The sequence below is a fragment of the Podarcis filfolensis genome, assembly GCF_964270895.1.
Source record: "Podarcis filfolensis genome assembly, chromosome: 7".
NCBI classification, from domain to species: Eukaryota; Metazoa; Chordata; class Lepidosauria; order Squamata; family Lacertidae; genus Podarcis; species Podarcis filfolensis.
The window spans coordinates 1,322,510-1,344,363 of NC_139603.1; positions in this window are offsets into that span (position 1 = coordinate 1,322,510).

Sequence of the window (21,854 nt, forward strand, 5' to 3'; positions counted from 1 at the left end):
TGTCTGTCGTGGATGCTTTAGTTGAGATTCCAGCATTGCAGGGGGTTGGGCTAGATGACCCTTGAGGTCCCTTCTACCTCTCCACAACCACTACTGGCCTGCTTGGCATCAGTGGGCTGTTATTTATTTATTTATATATATACAGAGAGAAGTGTGTATACTTAGGAGGGTGGGTAAGAATAATGCAAAATGAATTGGCAAATGCACCTATAAAATAATGAAATACCTTACAGCTGCAGCAAGTTAACATTCCTAAAAGCTGTACTTTAATACAAGGGGTTTTTGTTTTGTTTTTTGAGGTGGACAAAATGTTTTGCGTGTATATATGTGTTTTGCTGAGAGTTGTGAAACTGCACAAATTTGTTGCAACTTGCTGTATATTCTTGATTTTCTTGATTTCCCACCCAGCTTGCTTGCTTGTGTCAAGCTTGCTTGTGTTTCCCCCCACTCCCCACTCTTATATTTGCAACAGCCCTGTGAGGTAGGCTGGGTTCTGTTAATATATGTACATAAGCAGCAGGTCTCATCACTCAGTAGATTGTGGGATGTGGGGATGCAGCCAGCCCAGGAAATCCAGCTGACGTCCCTGGGAAGCAGTCTGTTTCCGCCTGTCTTATGTGGCAGGTGGGTAGCTCAGCTGGTAGAGCACGAGACTCTTAATCTGGGGGATGTGAGTTCGAGCCCCGTGTTGGGTGAACTATTCCTGCATTGAAAGGGGTTGGGCTGGATAATCCTTGTGGCCCCTTCCATCCCTATGATTCTGCGTATGGTGGTGGGAACTCTTAGGTCTTGCCCCGCTCCACCAGGTTGCAGCCCCTGCCAGGTGCCCCCTTTCAGCTCCAGACTCCAGCCAGCATCTCAGGCTCTGGGGCTCAGGAGAGGGAGCAGTCATACCTCCTCTCTCCCACCCTCACATCCCCTCTTGCCCAGGGCCCTGAGATGGAGCACCAATTTAGCGGCAAATCATCCAGGAAGGAGAATAAACTAACTTTTTTGTCTGCTTCCACTGGTAAATATAATGTGAATGACATGGATGAAGGTAAATGCCCTTCTGACCCTGCATTAGTGTTAGAGAAGAGATAACGGAAATTGGGAATCTTGTGAAATCTTCCATCTTGTTTCACCCAGTTATTCAGCTTTTTGTTCACTTGTTAGATAAAGTACTGTATCTGTTTCCCAGCTTCCCTGCAGGTCCCATGGATATTAATTTCTGTCAACAAAGAGAGCTGTTCCCAATTATTTTGTTACTTGATTGTTTGGATGGCAATGCCTACGCAGTCCAGTCAATTGTAGGCATTACTTGGCCCTATTTTACGCTTTTAAAAATACCAGCCATCTAACAGCCCTAAATCTTACATTGGTACTGATCACTCTGGAATATAGCTGTTATAGAGAAAATCACACATTATTTTGAGATTTCATAGAATCGTAGAATCGTTGAACTGTAGAGTTGGAAGGGACCCCCAAGGGTCATCTAGTCCAGCCGCCTGCAATGCAGGAATCTCAATTAAAGCATTCATGGGAGATGGACAAGGACCTCCAGACACTTTTTATATGACTTTGGCATCATTTCCAAGACAACCCTTGTCACAAGGCTGGCAAATCTGGAGCTAGACTTGAGGATCTGATAACGTCTTTACTTTTCTTTACTTAGACTTTGTTAAAATATGTGCAACTACTCATTCTATGTGCCTATTTTATAGTTTTGTTTTTCATCTTTCATTTTTTGTCTGTTATAATTGTTCTCTCTGTTTTATATACATTATAAAATGAAATAATAATAAAAACCTTCGCCAAAAAACCATCTGTCTCAGGATATCCATGGGTGGAACGAGGGTTGGTGGAATCAATTAAGAACCTGGTGGATGCTGACTGAGTTTGCTGGTTTTTTAGATATCAGTAATAGTTATCTGATGAAAGATAACTTTATTGGTCAGACAATATATTTGAATTCAATAAATCTGAATGAGCTTTTGCAAGTCAGAATGTCTTTAATCTGACACCATTATGCTTAAGGGGCCTTGCAAGGAAAAAGAATCAGTTTGGTGCAGTTTTATTATTCTGATACTCTCATGACAGAGTTTCCCACATTTGGGTCTCCAGCTGTTTTTGGACTACAACTCCCATCCTCCCTAGCCAGCAAGGACCAGTAGTCAGGGATGATGGTATGCGGGGGGGTCAAAGTTGACCAGGGGGTCCGGCGCGCTTCCCTGCGCCTCTGACCCTTCCGAAGACCTTTGACTCCAGCAGAGTAAACACAGCAGAAGCAGAAGAAACGTTCTGTCGTGTGGTGGCAATAACTCAGGCTGACACGCAGCTCTCCTTATCTTAAAGTCTTTATTCCGTACAGATCAACACATCGTAAATCTTCCCGGTGAGAGTTCGCCCATGTTGCTCCTTCTCCTTGGAACGTAACACACAGACTGAAAGCACACACAGAAATCCACGCCCCTTCCGTGTTCTCTGCCCGCCCTCAGAATGTGAGGCGTCATCACTCAGAACTCTTAACCCTGTAAGTTCTGAGCCCCCTCAACACCCCCTCTCGAATCACATTCTGAGAGGACTTCTGAGTGTTCAACACCTTCCCCATTGCCTTCCGCCCCTTCCTGGCATCATTGTTAGGCACCTGTTGAACCTCACAAACCTCAGGTTCGCACTGTGCGAAACCAACCCACGCATTTGTGACCTGAAACCTCTCAGGTGGAATTCCCTTTGTTGCCCTTGAAGACCGCCTGGGCACAAACTGGGATTCTTCTCCTGACCCACTGGGGCCAGCTTGTGTGTCTTCCTCATCAGAAGACTCCCCCTCTGACTTGACACGTCTGTGAGCTTTCTCCATTACTCTAACAGGAGATGAGGGCTCACTCTTGGACACTCCTTTCACAACCTGTGGAGACGCCTCCCCCTGGTCCTGATCCTGATCATCGACCAGATCACCATTATCTGGCTCTCCCTCCTGCTCAGATTCGGATTCTGGCTCTCTTTCCTCCTCAGAGTCAGACAGACAATCTGAGTGAACGTCAGAACGCACTTTGCGCCTTGCACAACCAGTCTGCTCAAAGAACTCAGCCTGTTTACTGACCAGAAGCTTGGTCTGATCACCTTCTGGGTATGCGAACCTCCACCCTTTTGTCGCGGGTTCATACCCACAGAAGATCATTTCCTGGTATTTTGGACCACCTTCTTGCTGCAACCACTTTGGTACAGGCACCATGGCCCTGCAACCAAAAGTGCGAAAGAAATGCACAAGCGGCTTCTGCCGATGAAGCAGGAAATACGGGGTGTCACCTACCACTGCATTGTAGCACCTGTTCATCGAGAAATTGGCCGTTTTTACCGCCTCCCCCCAAAAACTGTGAGGCAAACCAGAGTCATCCAGTAAGATCTCGGATGCTCGGACCAGAGTCTTACTCCTCAGCTCTGCCACGCCACTCTTCTGAGGCGAAGTCACCTTGTGACGTATCCCCCTCTGGCGAAAGAAACCCTTTAGAGCAGACCCAGTGACCTCAGAACCACGGTCAAACTGGAAACCTTGCACCTTGGTGGAGAACCTCTGTTCCACCTCTGCAACCCAATCTTTGATCAGTTGCGCTGCTTCCTCCTTAGCTTTCAGCGTGAAAGCCCATGCGTTCCTGCTAAAATCATCTGTCAGCACCATCAGCCACTTGGCCTTGCCCAGACTTGGCTGTGGCATACCTACAAGGTCTGCATGCATAAGCTCAAAAGGCCTTGTGGTCACTCTCTCCACTCTGGGATGGCTAAATCCCTTGTTTCTGGCTTTCCTGCAAGCCTTGCAATTCAAAGGTTTACCACACTCTTTTACCTTGCAACCTTTGGTGCACTCTGATAACATCTGGACGTCCTCACAGGACCCATGTGACATCCTCTTGTGCCACACGCAAGCACACGACACATGAGTGTGGTCAGTGGCTTTCCCCTCACCCTCTAGAGGTGATTCCAGAACAAAGAGGTTGTTCTGATTTCTCTCAACACTTACGAGCTCCTTCCCATCTCTGGAAATTGTGCAAACATTTTTTTCAAAACTCACAGAATATCCCTCCTGTAAAAGAGAAGGTACAGACAGTAAGCAATGCTTTATCTCAGGGAGAACATAAACCTTCAATTCAGCCTGTAAAAAAGGGACAAACAAGTTAGAAATATGGGTTACACGGCCTTGTGAACCTGTAGCAAATCTGTTTTCTCAGTGGAAACAGCCTTGCAGTTCCACATTTGTCCATCAGGTGGCGCTGTTACCAAATGGGCATTCGCAGCTGAGTCAACAACCCAACGTAGGACCCTCCCCCCCCTGGAGTTGTCCTTCTTTGTTGCCTTAGCAACTGACTTCCTGCTCCTCCCGACCTTGGAGCTCTTGTTGCAGGTGGTGTTTTCCAAAATAGCCATCGAAGCAGTCAACGTCTCTTGTTTCTCACGCCTGCCTGCGCTGTTGCCATGGAAACCCGCCTGGTTCCCATGGGAAATGTCCTTGGGACTTTCCTGCCCTTTGTCTCGCTGTGGACAGCTTCTGCGCAGGTGCTCCGGAGAACCGCAAGCAAAACATCTCCGAGTGGAAAACTTTGCAACTTTGCCTTTGGTCTTTTCTGCCCCCCCAACCTTTCCAGCAGCCCTCCTCCTTGAGGCTTTTCTGCCGTTGGGAAAATGGCTTTTGGCTTCTGCTGTGGTTTCTCTGCAAACCCCTTCCAGCTCCTGCCAAACAGCCTGGGCACTCTCAAGACCCTTGGAATGGCCTTTCTGGCCTGCACCCCCAAACTCTGGTGCAAAGCCTCCAGAGGAACAGCTTGCCACTGCTTTCCTCTTTCCAGCTTTCAGCAGCTTCCCAGCACACGGCTGCTCATCTCTCTGGCGTGTCAAAGCATCGCTGCAGCTTTCAGACACGACTTCAGCCCACTTTGGGCTTCCAGGGCGTCCCACAGCCCCTCCTGGACGTCCCTCAGGCTGGCGTCTGGCCCCCTCTGATGTGGCTCCCACTCTTCTCAGTGCCTGCCACTCTCCCCAGGGCTCCTTCCCGTCTGCCTCTTCAAAAGGGATTGCACGCGATTTCTGGCTGTCTGCCATCTCTCCCCGGGGCCCAGCTTACTCACGAGTACCTCCGGTCCGGCAGATCTCAGCTCCTCCCAGCGAACTCCTGGCTGGCTTTGGCTGCAGTTTCCCTTTCCCAGCGTCTCATCAGCTGGCCTTTGGCTGCTCCTCAGCCGATTCTGCCTGCAGCTTTCACTTCCCAGCGAGCTCCCTTCGCTTCTGCTGGCACCAGCTTCTCCTTGCTGGCCTTTGGCTGCAGCCCTCTCACACGCACGAACGTTGCTTATCTTTATTGCTGACACCCATAACCTATGCGGGGGGGGGTCAAAGTTGACCAGGGGGTCCGGCGCGCTTCCCTGCGCCTCTGACCCTTCCGAAGACCTTTGACTCCAGCAGAGTAAACACAGCAGAAGCAGAAGAAACGTTCTGTCGTGTGGTGGCAATAACTCAGGCTGACACGCAGCTCTCCTTATCTTAAAGTCTTTATTCCGTACAGATCAACACATCGTAAATCTTCCCGGTGAGAGTTCGCCCATGTTGCTCCTTCTCCTTGGAACGTAACACACAGACTGAAAGCACACACAGAAATCCACGCCCCTTCCGTGTTCTCTGCCCGCCCTCAGAATGTGAGGCGTCATCACTCAGAACTCTTAACCCTGTAAGTTCTGAGCCCCCTCAACAGATGGGAATTGTAGTCCAAAAACAGCTGCTGTATGTTATTGTCTTTTACTCTCTACAGAGGATGGACAGAGAGAGAGAGAGAGATTGTAAACAAAGCTTTCCCTGAAGATCTTTGTCAGTGAAGAGGGGGCTAAACCATTCTTCTTAAACAAGATTGACGCATTTTATGTGCGGACTCTGCAGTTGTGCGGACACAACTACCAGGAGTCCAAAGCATTTCTTTGTCCCACCTTGAAACTTCTTGCATAATACAACCAAGAATTCTGTTCAAACTTTGTGCAGCTAACTGAATCACAATAGCTTCTTCTACCCATTGTATACTCACTATGCTACACTCACACTTGTTATATTTGACCAGCATACTCTACTTTTAATGAAACTGTGAAGACCTACATCTGTTAGCTTTATTTTGGAAAAAACGTAGTATGAAAACTAGAGCTCATAAAACATTAGAAGTTTGGGATTCAAACCATGCAATTTCCCCTTTAATTTACACATTTGAATGTTAGAAATTGGTATATAACATCATAATTCAAAATTCATCAGACCTGGTTTTTCCATCTATATTCAATGAGATGTTTCCTGGTTGGTTGAATGAAAATATGAAGCTGGTTGTGTTGCAAGGCAGCTGTCGGACACTGCCAAATGCCAGAGGAATGCCCTGAAGAGCATCAGCAGGCTTGGAAATTGCTATAGGTAGAAGGCAATGGTTGAAGGTCTCATCCAGAGAAGCTTCTGCTTGTTGCCTTAAAGAGCCTGTTATGTACTGAAGTTATCACCCTGGGCCAGCAGGGGGATACTGTAGATAGTTATGCAAATGAAGGATCGAAAAGTGACGTTCAGTGATTGGATAGTTTTGTATGCAAATGAAGGATCAAAAAGTGACGTTCAGTGATTGGATAGTTTTAGAAAATGGCAACAGTTACATTGTTCTGGAGCTCTATATAAGCAGGCTGACTGAGCTCCTCGTCAGTTCTGTTCCAGCTTACAAATAAAGAGCTGCTTTGGAGAAATCGCTGTGTCGTCTGCTATGTCAGCCCACAACTTAACACTGGCGACGAGGATGGGATCGATGGACATCAGAGCACAGCCAGATGCGGCCACCCTCTGAACTGAGCTGAATCACTGAGCTGAATCACAGAGCGAAATCACTGAGCGAAATCACTGGACAGAACCAATTCAGAGCTGACTGTTCTGGCTAGAGCACGGTGTTCCATCCATCGCCCTTCACGCCGGCATCAGAATCATGGCTTCACTTGTGCCTCTACCACCGTTTGCGCCAGCCTCTGAATCATGGGACTCCTACCTCGCTCGGTTCGACTGCTACCTCCAAGCCAACGAGCTGACAGCAGTATCAAAGGAACGGAAGCGGGGCCTATTCCTCAGCCTCTGTGGGCCTGAGGTGTTTGAGACGGCCCAAGCATTGGTTGCGCCTGAAGCAGTCCAGGCAACACCATGGGACACGATCCAAGAGAAGCTCCACAACCACTACGCACCAAAGCCATCCAAGATTGCTGCCCGCCATGCGTTTTACCACCGGAACCAGGCAGAGGGGGAGTCAATCAACAACTACACCACCGCCCTGCAACAGGCTGCAATGCACTGTGAGTTCTGAGACTTAGACGATGCCCTGATGGATCAAATCGTCTGCGGGGTCCGGGACATCCGTCTGCAACGGCGTCTCCTCGCCAAGCCAGACCTCACGCTGCAGAAAGCCATTGAGGAGGCTGTGGCCTCAGAAGCTGCTGAACGCTCCGCCCAGGAGATCCGCAAGTCCAGCAGCCCACGTCTTGCTAGGAAGCCAGTTCCAGTGCATCACAAAGAGGCCAGCAGTGATGAGGCATCCTCCAGTGAAGACGATGACGTGCACCAGACAAAGCGGGAGCGCAGGAAGTTCCAACAGAAATCCAAGGGCCAACCGGAATGTGCCGGCTGTGGAGGCAACCATTCCCATGCCAAGTGTCGATTCAGAGACGCCATCTGTCGGAAGTGTTCCAGAAGGGGCCACATCGCTAAGGTCTGCCGATCGGCTCCGTCTGACACCCCCCCTTCACCGACTCGCAAGTCCAAGTCTTCACTCCAGTCTGCCAAGGAAAGCTGTTTCGCTCTCACCAACTGCTGCTGCCCGTCTGGAACCACGATTGGCCAAACCGACGCGCCTACGTGACGCAAGCTGAACGTCACGGTGCTCATTGAAGGAGCTCCATGTGACATGGAGATCGACACCGGGTCTGCCCTGTCCATCGTGTCTTGGAGCACCATCAAAAGACTGGTACCCAGAGTGTCCAAAAGGCAACTCGACTCTCATCACGTACACCTGAGAGACTACCAGGGAAACGACATTCCCGTGGTAGGCGTTGGCCAGTTCCGGATCGCCTTCAAGGATTTTTCGGGCCTGCTCCGGCTGGTGGTGGTCGAAGGTCAGCGGCCAAGCCTCCTAGGGCTAGACTGGTTTGATGCCCTCGGCCTGGAAGTCACCGGCATCAACTGCATCTCTAACGCAGAGACTGAGGGTCTGGTCAAAGACTTTGCTGAGGTTTTTGACGGCACTTTGGGGCAATATACAGGTACGCCCATCTCCTTTAGCCTTGATCCACAAGTTGCCCCCATCAAGCTAAAGCCACGCCGGGTTCCCTTTGCTCTCAAGGCTAAGGTGGACGAACAACTGGACAAGCTGATCGCCCAAGGAGTTTTGGAGCCGGCTGACCACGCCAAGTGGGAAACCCCCATTGTCACACCTGTCAAGCCAGACGGGTCAGTGAGAATCTGCGCCGACTACAAGTGCACGATCAACAAGGCACTTCAGCAGCATGCTTATCTGGTTCCTGTTGTCCAACACCTGCTGCATTCCCTGGGTGAGGGTAAGGTCTTCGCTAAGCTGGACCTTGCCCAAGCCTAGCAACAACTGCCCGTCGATGATGCCACTGCTGAAGCCCAGACGATCGTCACCCACCGAGGGGCATTCCGTTGCCGCCGGTTGCAGTTCGGGGTGAGTGTGGCTCCTGGCATCTTCCAAAGCCTTATGGAGTGTCTCCTGCAAGGGCTTCCGAGCGTGGTACCGTATTTTGATGACGTCTTGGTGTCCGCAGACTCACACCAGCAGCTGTTCGAGCGCCTCCGTGCCGTGCTGACCAGGTTCCAGGAGGCCGGACTCAAGGTAAAGAGGGAGAAGTGCCAGATCGCCGTTCCACAGGTGGAGTTCCTGGGCTATCTTATCGACGCCTCCGGCCTTCACCCGACCACATCCAAGATCCGCGCTGTCCAGCAGGCCCCCATCCCAAAGAACAAGACGGAGTTGCAGGCGTTCCTGGGGCTGCTGAACTTTTATAACATGTTCCTGCCCCACAAAGCCACGGTAGCTGAGCCTCTTCACCGACTCCTCAGCACAAAGACGCCTTGGTCCTGGGGTCATCGGGAGACGGCCACCTTCAACGCGATCAAGGCTCTCCTTTCATCGGACAGTGTGCTGGTACAGTACAGTGAAGCCAGGCCGCTGGTCCTTGCCTGCGACGCCTCACCTTTTGGCATCGGCGCAGTCCTTAGTCACCGTTTTCCAGACGGAAGAGAAGCACCGCTCACCTACTTTTCCAGGACGCTATCTCTGACTGAAAGGAATTACAGCCAGCTCGACAAGGAGGCACTGGCACTTGTGGCTGGAGTGAAGAGGTTCCATGAATACCTCTATGGCAGGACTTTTGACCTCATCACTGACCACAAGCCGCTCCTGGGCCTCCTCGCTGGTGATCGTCCAACTCCACCGGTCCTCTCGCCGCACATGCTGCGATGGACTGTTTTCCTGGCTGCCTACCACTACCGGCTTGTCCATCGCCCGGGGAAATCGATGGGCCATGCCAACGCCCTCAGCCGTTGCCCTCTTCCAGCGTTTGTGGAAGACCCGGCTCTAGCTTCATCGCTCCTCCTGATTGAGGATCTTCCAGCAGCGCCTGTATCGGCTGCCACTGTGGCCTCCGCATCTGCCCAGGATCGCACCATCAGCCATGTGCTCAACTGGGTGTGGAGGGGGTGGCCACAAGGGCCTTTTGCATCGGAGTTCCAGCCCTTCGCAACCAGACAACATGAACTCTCGGCTCATCGCGGCTGTCTGCTGTGGGGAGACCGCATCGTGATTCCTCAAAGACTCCGTCAACGCGTCCTGGAGGCTCGGCACGTTGGCCACCCGGGAATTGTCAAAATGAAGGCGTTGGCTCGGTGTTACGTCTGGTGGCCTAACATGGACGATGCCATCACTGCCTGGGTGTCCGCCTGTCAAGCGTGCCAAGAATCGAGGCCTGCACCACCGGCAGCTAAGGGACACACCTGGGAGACGCCAAAGACACCCTGGTAGAGGGTGCACATCGATTTGGCCAGCCCCTTTCACGGCCGGACCTTTATGGTAGTGGTGGACGCCTATTCCAAATGGCTGGAGGTGGCCCTGATGCCCTCCACCACTACCGAGGCCGTCATCCGGGTGCTGCGAGGCCTGTTTGCGACGCATGGGTGTCCTGATGTCCTTGTCTCCGACAACGGACCGCAGTTCATGTCAGGCACTTTTGAGCTGTATCTTTTGGGACTGGGCATCTGCCATGCCCTAACGGCACCATTTCATCCATCCAGCAACGGGCAAGCAGAGAGAATGGTGCGCTCGGCAAAAGAGGCACTGGCGCGCCTGGACCGGGGAGACTGGCACGAGCGGGTCGCTGAATACTTGTTCGTGCAACACATCACCCCTCATGCGGCCACAGGGCGGAGTCCTGCTGAACTGCTTATGGGCCGCTGCCTCAGGTCCCCGCTCGACTGGCTGCACCCGGACTTTGCTGTGGCCGAACCCCCAGGCTGTGCCAACGTGCCACCGTCATTTGTTCCAGGAAACCAGGTCTTTGCCCGGAACTATGTGGAGGACATTCCTTGGGTGACAGCCACAGTAGTGGGAGTCACTGGACCTTGCTCGTACCAGGTGGCACTCGAAGACGGACGCTTGTGGCGCCGGCACATAGACCAGCTTAGGCACAGGGTTGAGGACTTGGACACTACCGTGGTGCCCCCAACTGCGCTCGTGGCTCCAGAACAGACACTTACAGATGGCGAGGCTCCACCTACACCTCCCTCGCAAACTGCCAGCGTGGAGTCGAACCAAGCCGCTTCAGAGGGTCTGCCAGACTTACCACAGGCTCAGACCACTCCACTTGTGGAGGCTCCACCCACAGCAGCGGATCCAGGGGATTTGGTTTCAACGCCACCTAGGGTCACCACAACCTCAGCAAGAATTGAGTGACCCCCCGGACTTGGCTACCAGTCCCCGGCGGTCTGGCAGAGTTTCCAAGCGCCCAACTTATTTAAAGGACTATGTTGTTGGACATGTATCACTGTTGGTCTAAGTATGGGAAATGTAACCGATATGCTTTTGTGCCTAATTGAACCATTATGTGTAGTGCTGTATATAAGGGAACCATTACGATTGTAACTAACGCCTTATCTCGGTGGGGAGGGGTGTTATGTACTGAAGTTCTCACCCTGGGCCAGCAGGGGGATACTGTAGATAGTTATGCAAATGAAGGATCGAAAAGTGACGTTCAGTGATTGGATAGTTTTAGAAAATGGCAACAGTTACATTGTTCTGGAGCTCTATATAAGCAGGCTGACTGAGCTCCTCAGTTTAGTTCTGTTCCAGCTTACAAAATAAAGAGCTGCTTTGGAGAAATCGCTGTGTCATCTGCTATGTCAGCCCACAACTTAACAGAGCCCCCCATTTTCCCCATCCTGAAAGCACAGTGGTAAAGGAGGATGGTTGACTCCTGGGATAGCTCAGTCAGAAGAACACTAATTTCAGGGTCCTGGGTTCAAGTCCCACTTTGAGCAAAAAAATCCTGCATTTCTGACCCTTGTGATCCCTCCCAACACTAGGATTCCTCCTGCTCTTCCAGGGTTTTCTTGCTGCAGTGAATGGTGAGGGAGGACCATCCTCTGGGTACCAGGATATTAATATTATCCTGCTGTCTTGATATTCTCTCTCCTCTTGGCAAAGTAGGAAAAGTCAAGAGCATCTTTAAAGCCACTTCAGTGAATGGAATTTAACATGTATGCAAAGCATTTATCTCTCCCCCACCACTTCATTGTTAGCTCTTAAAATACTAAACCTATGCCAATACAGATACACGCTCTTCAGATTAATACATTAATAAGCACTTCCCTGTCATCAGAGCTGTCAGCTGTTTCTGACATGTTGCTGCAGGGCTATCTAGTTTATGTCAGAAAACTAACTGATGCACTCTAGGTGAAGCAGATGCAATATTCCCCCCAGGAAAGCATAAAGACATAAACAAAGTAATCCTATACTTTGGTGGTGGGGGCAGGGGGTGGTGGCCAGAGATACACCACTGCTAAAGGCAATGAGAGCTCAGCCCATGGCAGAAAAGGAAAATGTGGCAGAAATGTTTTTTTCAAAGATGCTGCTAAAATACCAGTCACACCTCCAGCATCCTTGACATCCACACAGTACCCAGACATGGAGAGACCCAGCCCATTTGGATAATCTGTGGGAGTGGCCACAACACCCACAGTGCCCCCATCAAAGGAGTCCTAGTGTTGCCCTAGTATTGTAGGCAACACACACACACCTCCCAAGCGACCCCAGGAAGAGGTCCAAGACCCCAACTGCCATACCTCACCCTCATGCAGAAGGATCCAGCCTCAAGGGCCAATCAGCTCCCCCCTGGCAATCCTCACCCACCCCACAGCCACTGGGCTTCTTTTCCTCCTAGCAGTCCAGCCCTCTACAGGGCTGTAGAACACAGGCCAGTTCCAGGCATTTTGACTGATAACACTTCAGTGCTGCATATCAAGAAGTATGGATTTCCAAACGGGAACCAGTGACTGAAAAATTAAGAATTTCACATGATTCTGTGAGGATTATCCCTAAACTTTAAGCCAGTAGAGGCTTAATGAAGAAAGCTCTGTCAGCAGGATGAGGTCCACGGCCAGCCATACAAGTGCATAAAACAAACACATTAGCAGTTGAATCAAACAAAATATTCGGGTTCTCTTTGGAGCTCAATATTCAAAATTTGTAGGCCTACACTTCTCATTCTTTAATTTGCAATATTTGCCTTTGGTATCATTTTTCACATCTGCTTTCCACACAAGAAGCACATAGGAGCAAGAGATCAGTTGTCCAAAGCAAAACCTGCAATACAGAACTTCTGTCCGTAGTGCTGGGTCTATAGAGGGTCCTTGGCAACTCGGGTATGTTGCCACTTGCTGCATCAATTGTCAAATGATGAACAAAGACATGTGTACTACTGACCCCGAGTGTTGAGTAACCATGCAATGAGAATCCAAAGAATGCATTTGCTTATAGGCCAGACTTAGGCAACTCACCCAAGGTGGGGAACCTTCTGTGTAACCTTGGGAGTGCCATACCTTGTTTTCTGGCACTGCATTGGTGTAACCAGAATGGCACCTCTACCTAAGTACCTGCGTGTTTGTTGTGGAAGTTTCAGGGTTGTGTCAGGTGTTCTACTACCCGGATCAGTTTCCATGAAAGTTTGAGCCCCTTTTCTGTGCTGCCTTCGTGGTCTGCTTCCTGGAGGCTTCCTGATGGGGGGCTCCCCATGGACATCAGGTGGGCCCCTGTGAGAACTGGATGCTGGACCAGATGGGTCCCTGGTCTGGTCCAGCTGGACTCTTCTTGCATTCTTAAGGAACCTGCTCATGCCTGTTGACCCTTGGTTGGATCCAGCAAGGCTCTTCTGGTTTTCTTAGTTAATCTAACAACTCAACCCTAGTATTTATTTTTTTTTTTTAAAAAAAACCTAATAAAAGCTAAGGAGTGTGAATAAAGCAAAAAGTGAGCATATTTCTATAAAACCTACTCTATTGGACAGAAAGAATACCATCCAGTAGATATATGAATGGTAAATTCCATTACATTTTTCTCACATCCTCAATCAAAATGATTAATGAATTAATAAACTAATTATTGTTACATCTCTCTCTCACGTCCTCAGGCTCCCTCCCTTATGACATACCTCTTGGCTGTAAACTTGTGTGGTTTCGTAATCTCTTATTTAACCATAACTCTTATTTGTGAAAGCAAATGAATAGCTATAAGTATATGTTCATAAATAAGCCCCGTTCAATTCAGTGGGACTTATTGCCACCTAAACAGGTACAGGAGTCATAGCTAAGGCTACCTATTGCATGCACACCTACCTAGGAACAAGGCACTTTGAACTCAAAAGAACTTATTTATAAACAGGCACCTGCAAAATTACACAGTAAGTGAATTTTATAGGTGGTCTCAAGTGAAGCTATACTCGGAGTAGACTAACTGAAATCAAAGGACTAAAGTCATGACTTACTGTACTTAAATCTATTGATTGCAACGGATCTATTCTGAGTATGACTTACATACGACCAATTATTTCATGTCCTTTGCCAATTGCAACTCCAGACTCTAAACTATTTCAGACTCCTTATCATACTGGCAATTCATAACATGCTGTTCTTAATTTCCTGCAATGATACGGCATTGATCTGGCTTAAACATGGGGAACAAATGGACTCTGAAATATTAAGATTCCTTTGAGATAGCTGAACACTTTATTCATTGCATTTTCCACACTCCACTCAATCACTGCAGATAATTCGTCACTACCTAGGGTTGGAAGTAACTCCAAATGCACCTACTTTATCTACTAGCAGGGCCAGCCTGATAAGGAATAAACAGCAGCAGGGGACGGAGATCTACATTGGGGACAAGGGTGGGAGGAGACCAGCAGCGCCTCCTATTTGCCAAGAGGTTGTTTTGAGGTGGCATGGGGGGCGCTGCTGCTGAGGTGGAGGCAGGTCCAGCCTTCAGGGGGCAATGCATTCCTTGGAGACAGGATCTGCTGCCCTTGTGAATCCTGCCTCCTTAGGGTAATCTCCTCACCTTTCCTCAAGGTTGTGTGCATGGTTTTCCACCCTCATTTTATCCTCACAACAATCTGAAATAGGTTGTTCCTGAGAGAAAGAGTAACTGGGCCAATATCATCCAGTGAAGTTCATGGCCAAGTGAGGATTTGAACCCAGATCTCCCCAGGCCTAGTCCAAAATTGTAACTACTACACCAAATGTTTTGCTCGGGAGGGATTTAAACCATCAGCCTTCTAAGCTTTAACTGACATGGATACTTAGCATTTGAGTAGCACCTTTTCTAGGGTTCAGAGTACTTCACAAACATCATCTTTTGGCCTTATGACTACACTGTAAGCTAGACCAGACTTATTACCCTAATATTGCAGTTCTGAGGGTGAGATACAATGGCTTACCGAAAGTCACCTAATAAATTCAGAGCAGAGGTAAGATTAGAACCAGGGGGTTCTTATTAATGGTTTTAAATACACCTGCTTAGAAAATAATCCATGGTAAACACACTTGCCCCATCAAACAAAATGAGACTTCTGAGAAACATGCCCGGGACTGTGCCATCAGTCACAACACTATGCTGTGTCTGCAAAGTGTTATCTGGTGACAGTTTCAAGTCATCACCTGGTCAGATTAATCACTGAGCACTGTCACAACAACGCAAAGTAAAGAGACAAGCATCTCAAGAATTGTATTATTGAAAAGTACACAAAAGAGGCAAGTACAATTGTACATAGAAACACATTAAAGTGCACAAGATTTTTAAAAAAGCATCATGGGTAAAGGAATTTGCAGCAAAGTCCATTTGATGTGTCTGTAACCTGGAAAGGAGGCCATGTGAGAGAAAAGAGCCAGTCTGAATTTTGGCCATTTGAATTTGGGCAAATACTTCTTTGGGGCTTGCTGGCAAGAAGCAGGTGTATGTGTATCAGGGGGTTTGTGAACGCTGTTGTTGTTATTTTGGGATCGATGCTATTAGTGCAGCTGCCTGCCATATATTCCTCCTTGCTTCCCACCTGCTCTTTCCGTACACGTCCAGTATTTTTGCATTGCAAGGAAACTGGCACTGGAAAGCTGCCTTGGAACTTCTTAGCACTCAGGGAGAAGGAAACAATCTAACACACTCCTCTGAGACGCTCCGCTGGTAGCAAACTCCTGGGGAATGAGAGCAAACACAGGTGCAAACACAGAAAGAGGAAGGGGGGAAATCACTGCCCCCATACTGGCTGGCTTTTTCTCAAATGCAGCCCCCTTTCATGGAGTGCACAAGCCATGCAGAGGTCACTTTTCTCAAAACTGTTTCAGAACTAAATGCACAAACCTAACCATACCTATGTACCCAGAAATAAGTCCAGCTGAATTCAGTGGGGCTGCTGCCAAAGCAAAGAGCGTTAGGATTACAACCTAAGTTGTTACGTCCTTTGATATCCTTTTTCTTTTTTAATGCCCACAAGTATAAAGTCCAGCAAACATAAACCCGTCATTGTAGGCATTAATATTGTTGTTGTTGGTGTTGTTTAGTCGTTTAGTCATGTCCAACTCTTCGTGACCCCATGGACCAGAGCACGCCAGGCACTCCTGTCTTCCACTGCCTCCCGCAGTTTGGTCAAACTCATGCTGGTAGCTTCAAGAACACTATCCAACCATCTCGTCCTCTATCGTCCCCTTCTCCTTGTGCCCTCCATCTTTCCCAACATCAGGGTCTTTTCCAGGGAGTCTTCTCTTCTCATGAGGTGGCCAAAGTCTTGGAGCCTCAGCTTCAGGATCTGTCCTTCCAGTGAGCACTCAGGGCTGATTTCCTTAAGAATGGATAGGTTTGATCTTCTTGCAGTCCATGGGACTCTCAAGAGTCTCCTCCAGCACCATAATTCAAAAGTATCAATTCTTCGGCGATCAGCCTTCTTGATGGTCCAGCTCTCACTTCCATACATCACTACTGGGAAAACCATAGCTTTAACTATACGGACCTTTGTTGGCAAGGTGATGTCTCTGCTTTTTAAGATGCTGTCTAGGTTTGTCATTGCTTTTCTCCCAAGAAGCAGGCGTCTATGAATTTCGTGGCTGCTGTCACCATCTGCAGTGATCATGGAGCCCAAGAAAATAAAATCTCTCACTGCCTCCATTTCTTCCCCTTCTATTTGCCAGGAGGTGATGGGACCAGTGGCCATGATCTTTGTTTTTTTGATGTTGAGCTTCAGACCATATTTTGCGCTCCCCTCTTTCACCCTCATTAAAAGGTTCTTTCATTCCTCCTCACTTTCTGCCATCAAGGTTGTGTCATCTGCATATCTGAGGTTGTTGATATTTCTTCCAGCAATCTTAATTCCGGCTTAGGGATTCATCCAGCCCAGCCTTTTGCATGATGAATTCTGCATATAAGTTAAATAAGCAGGGAGACAATATACAGCCTTGTCGTACTCCTTTCCCAATTTTGAACCAATCAGTTGTTCCATATCCAGTTCTAACTGTAGCTTCTTGTCCCACATAGAGATTTCTCAGGAGACAGATGAGGTGATCAGGCACTCCCATTTCTTTAAGAACTTACCATAGTTTCATAGAATCATAGAATCATAGAGTTGGAAGAGACCACAAGGGCCATCGAGTCCAACCCCCTGCCAAGCAGGAAACACCATCAGAGCACTCCTGACATATGGTTGTCAAGCCTCTGCTTAAAGACCTCCAAAGAAGGAGACTCCAACACACTCCTTGCCAGCAAATTCCACTGTCAAACAGCTCTTACTGTCAGGAAGTTCTTCCTAATGTTTAGGTGGAATCTTCTTTCTTGTAGTTTGGATCCATTGCTCCGTGTCCGCTTTTCTGGAGCAGCAGCAAACAACCTTTCTCCCTCCTCTATGTGACATCCTTTTATATATTTGAACATGGCTATCATATCACCCCTTAACCTCCTCTTCTCCAGGCTAAACATGCCCAGCTCGCTTAGCCGTTCCTCATAAGGCATCGTTTCCAGGCCTTTGACCATTTTGGTTGCCCTCCTCTGGACACCTTCCAGTTTGTCAGTGTCCTTCTTGAACTGTGGTGCCCAGAACTGGACACAGTACTCCAGGTGAGGTCTGACCAGAGCAGAATACAGTGGCACTATTACTTCCCTTGATCTAGATGCTATACTCCTATTGATGCAGCCCAGAATTGCATTGGCTTTTTTAGCTGCCGCGTCACACTGTTGGCTCATGTCAAGTTTGTGGTCAACCAAGACTCCTAGATCCTTTTCACATGTAGTGCTCTCAAGCCAGGTGTCACCCATCTTGTATTTGTGCCTCTCATTTTTTTTGCCCAAGTGCAATACTTTACATTTCTCCCTGTTAAAATTCATCTTGTTTGTTTTGGCCCAGTTCTCTAATCTGTCAAGGTCGTTTTGAAGTGTGATCCTGTCCTCTGGGGTGTTAGCCACCCCTCCCAGTTTGGTGTCATCTGCAAATTTGATCAGGATGCCCTTGAGTCCATCATCCAAGTCGTTGATAAAGATGTTGAATAAGACCGGGCCCAAGACAGAACCCTGTGGCACCCCACTAGTCACTCTTCTCCAGGATGAAGAGGAACCATTGATGAGCACCCTTTGGGTTCGGTCAGTCAGCCAGTTACAAATCCACTGAGTGGTAGCATAGTCAAGACCGCATTTTACCAGCTTCTTTACAAGAATATCATGGGGCACCTTGTCAAATGCCTTGCTGAAATCAAGGCAGGCTACATCCACTGCATTCCCTTCATCTACCAGGCTTGTAATTCTGTCAAAAAACAAGATCAGGTTAGTCTGACATGACTTATTTTTCAGAAATCCATGCTGACTATTGGTGATCACAGCATTCCTTTCTAGGTGCTCACAGACTGTTTGCTTAATGATCTTCTCCAGAATCTTCCCTGGTATTGATGTCAGACTGACTGGGCGGTAATTATTTGGGTCCTCTCTTTTCCCCTTTTTGAAAATAGGGACAACATTTGCCCTCCTCCAGTCTGCCGGGACTTCGCCTGTTCTCCAGGAATTCTCAACGATGACTGCCAGTGGTTCTGAAATCACACCTGCCAGTTCTTTTAATACTCTTGGATGCAGTTCATCTGGCCCTGGAGACTTGAATACATCTAGACTAGCCAAGTATTCTTGTACTATCTCCTTAGTTATTCTGGGCTGTGTTTCCTCTGCTGAATCATTTGCTCCAAATTCTTCAGGTCGGGCATTGTTTTCTTTATCGGAGAAGACTGAGGCAAAGAAGGCATTGAGGAGTTCAGCCCTTTCTGTGTCCCCTGTTTGCATTTCACCATCTTCTCCTCTGAGTGACCCCACTGTTTCTTTGTTCTTCCTTTTGCTACGAACATACCCATAAAAGCCTTTTTTGTTGCTTTTAACCTCTCTAGCAAGCCTGAGTTCATTCTGTGCTTTAGCTTTTCTGACTTTGTGTCTACACGTGCTGGCTATTTGTTTGAATTCCTCTTTGGTGGTTTCCCCCCTTTTCCATTTTTTGGACACATCCTTTTTTAATCTTAACTCAGTTAAAAGTTCTTTAGATAGCCACCCTGGCTTCTTTAGGCACCTTCCATGTTTCCGTCTCATTGGCATTGCCTGAAGTTGTGCTTTTACTATCTCCCTCTTAACAAACTCCCAGCCATCATGAACTCCCTTTCCTTTTAGTATTACTGTCCATGGGATCTCACCCAGCACTTCCCTAAGTTTTATGAAGTCGGCTTTCTTAAAGTCAAGAAATTGAGTCCTAGTATGCTTGGCTGCTCCTTTCTGCTGTATAGTAAACTTCAGAAGAGCATGATCACTCGCGCCCAATGATCCTTCCACTTCTACCCCACTAACCAGGTCATCAACATTGGTTAGGACCAGATCTAAAATGGCTGTTCCTCTTGTTGCTTCTCCCACTTTCTGGACAATGAAGTTGTCTGCAAGGCCAGTGAGGAATCTGTTTGACCTTATGCTCTTGGCTGAGTTTGACATCCAACAAATATCCGGGTAATTGAAGTCCCCCATTACTACTATCTCCCTTCCTTTTGCATGCTTGGCCATCTGTTCCAGGAAGGCATCATCTATGTCCTCCTTTTGGCTTGGGGATCTATAGTAAACTCCCACAATGAGGTCACTGTTATTCTTCTCTCCCTTAATTTTGACCCAAATGTTCTCACTTTGGCTTTGAGGTTCTAAATCTTGGATCTCTTCACAGGTATACACATCCCTGACATATAACGCCACTCCTCCTCCTTTCTTGTCTGGTCTGTTTCTCTGAAATAGATTGTATCCCTCCATTATTACATTCCAATCGTGGGACTTATCCCACCAGGTTTCAGTGATGCCTATTATGTCATATTTAGTTTGCTGTACCAAGAGCTCAAGCTCATCTTGTTTATTTCCCATGCTTTGCGCATTAGTGTACAGACATTGAAGTCCATTAATCATTCCCCCGTGTCTCTTATTTAAGGATTTTTTCCTCCCACCACTAGGTCTGCGTGCTGTTTGCTCCATTCGGTCTATGACATTTGGATGATCATCTTCATCAATTGATAGACTCCTACCTTCAGGAGCACTGTCTCCCTCCCCCACATTAGTCAGTTTAAAGCCCTCCTGATGAGGTTTCTGAGATTTTTGGCAAAAATATTCCTCCCAACCGTTGTGAGGTGCAGCCCATCGCTTGCCAGAAGTCCATCTTCAAGAAACTGCAGTCCGTGATCTAAGAATCCAAACCGTTCCTGTTTACACCATTTGCGAAGCCAGTTGTTCACTTCCACTATTTTTCCCTCTCTCCCTGGGCCACGTCGTTCAACTGGGAGGACAGATGAGATGACAATTTGTGCATTTAATTGCTTCAATTTCCTGCCCAGAGCTTCGTAGTCTCTTTTGATCTTCTGGAGGCTATTGCTTGCAGTGTCATTGGTTCCCACATGAACCAAGAGGAAGGGGTATTTGTCAGTGGGTTTTATGATTCCTTGCAGTCGTTCAGTTACATCTTGGATCTTAGCCCCGGGAAGACAGCACACTTCCCGAGACATCTTGTCAGGCCCACAGATCACTGCTTCTGTTCCCCTCAGTAGGGAATCCCCTATAACCACTACACGCCTCCTCTTAGGTCTGGTCGGGGTTCTTCCGTGAGCTGTCCGTTCCAAGGTCGCCTGCACATTCCCTGCGGACTGACTTTGCTGCTCGTCTTCATATACCTGATCGACTGTAATGAGGGAGAGATCCTCAGATGGAGTCTGCTCTTCGTCTTCCATGCTAGGGGAGAGGACCTCAAAGCGATTGTGTATTTCTAAACAATCAGAGCGAACCCTGGGCCTCCTACTTCTTTGAGTCACGTTTCTCCATATATCTGGCTCCTGTGTTGGTGAACTAGCCTCCTTCTCAGGGGGGTCCCCTGTCTCCTCCTTGGTGGAGACGGTGTGCTCTGTTGCTTCCAAGAAGAGCTCCAGCTCTCTAATTCTTTGGAGCGTAGCTACACGTTCCTCCAGTTGCTGGACTTTGTCTTTTAAGAGGGCAATCAACATGCAATTGCTGCAGGTAAAGCTGCCTGCAACCTTTGGCAAGATGGCAAACATTGCGCAGGAACCACAGGCGACTGCAGCTGTTCCCTCACCCTCCATCTTGAGAACGTGTCGTTGGGGGTGACTACAGCAGTCCTCCATCATAAAAAGTGTGAAGACAGGACAAATAAATCCCCCCCAAAAAACCTAGGTCTCCCCCAACAAACGTTTGAGACTAGCTCCCCTAAATCTAAAAGATGGATCAAACTGTGCGCGCCGCTAGGCGCGCGCCACTGCCCTACAAGCTCTGATAAGCTCCTCCCACAGCTAATCACCTACTTCAACAGAAGCCCTGCCCCCTCTGACCTTTGCACAGGGAGAGCAGCTAATCAGCCACAAGAAACTCACACAAGAAAACCCTTTTTGTTCCCTCTTCACCTGCTGCCCTACAAGCTCTGATAAGCTCCTCCCACAGCTAATCACCTCCTTCAACAGAAGCCCTGCCCCCTCTGACCTTTGCACAGGGAGAGCAGCTAATCAGCCACAAGAAACACGCACAAGACAACCCTTTTTGTTCCTTCTTTGTCCACACGGTCAAAGGCTTTTGCATAGTCAATGAAGCAAAAGTAGATGTCTTTCTGGAACTCTCTAGCTTTCTCCATAATCCAGCGCATGTTTGCAATTTGGTCTCTGGTTCCTCTTCTAAATCCAGCTTACACTTCTGGGAGTTCTCGGTCCACATACTGCTTTAGCCTACCTTGTAG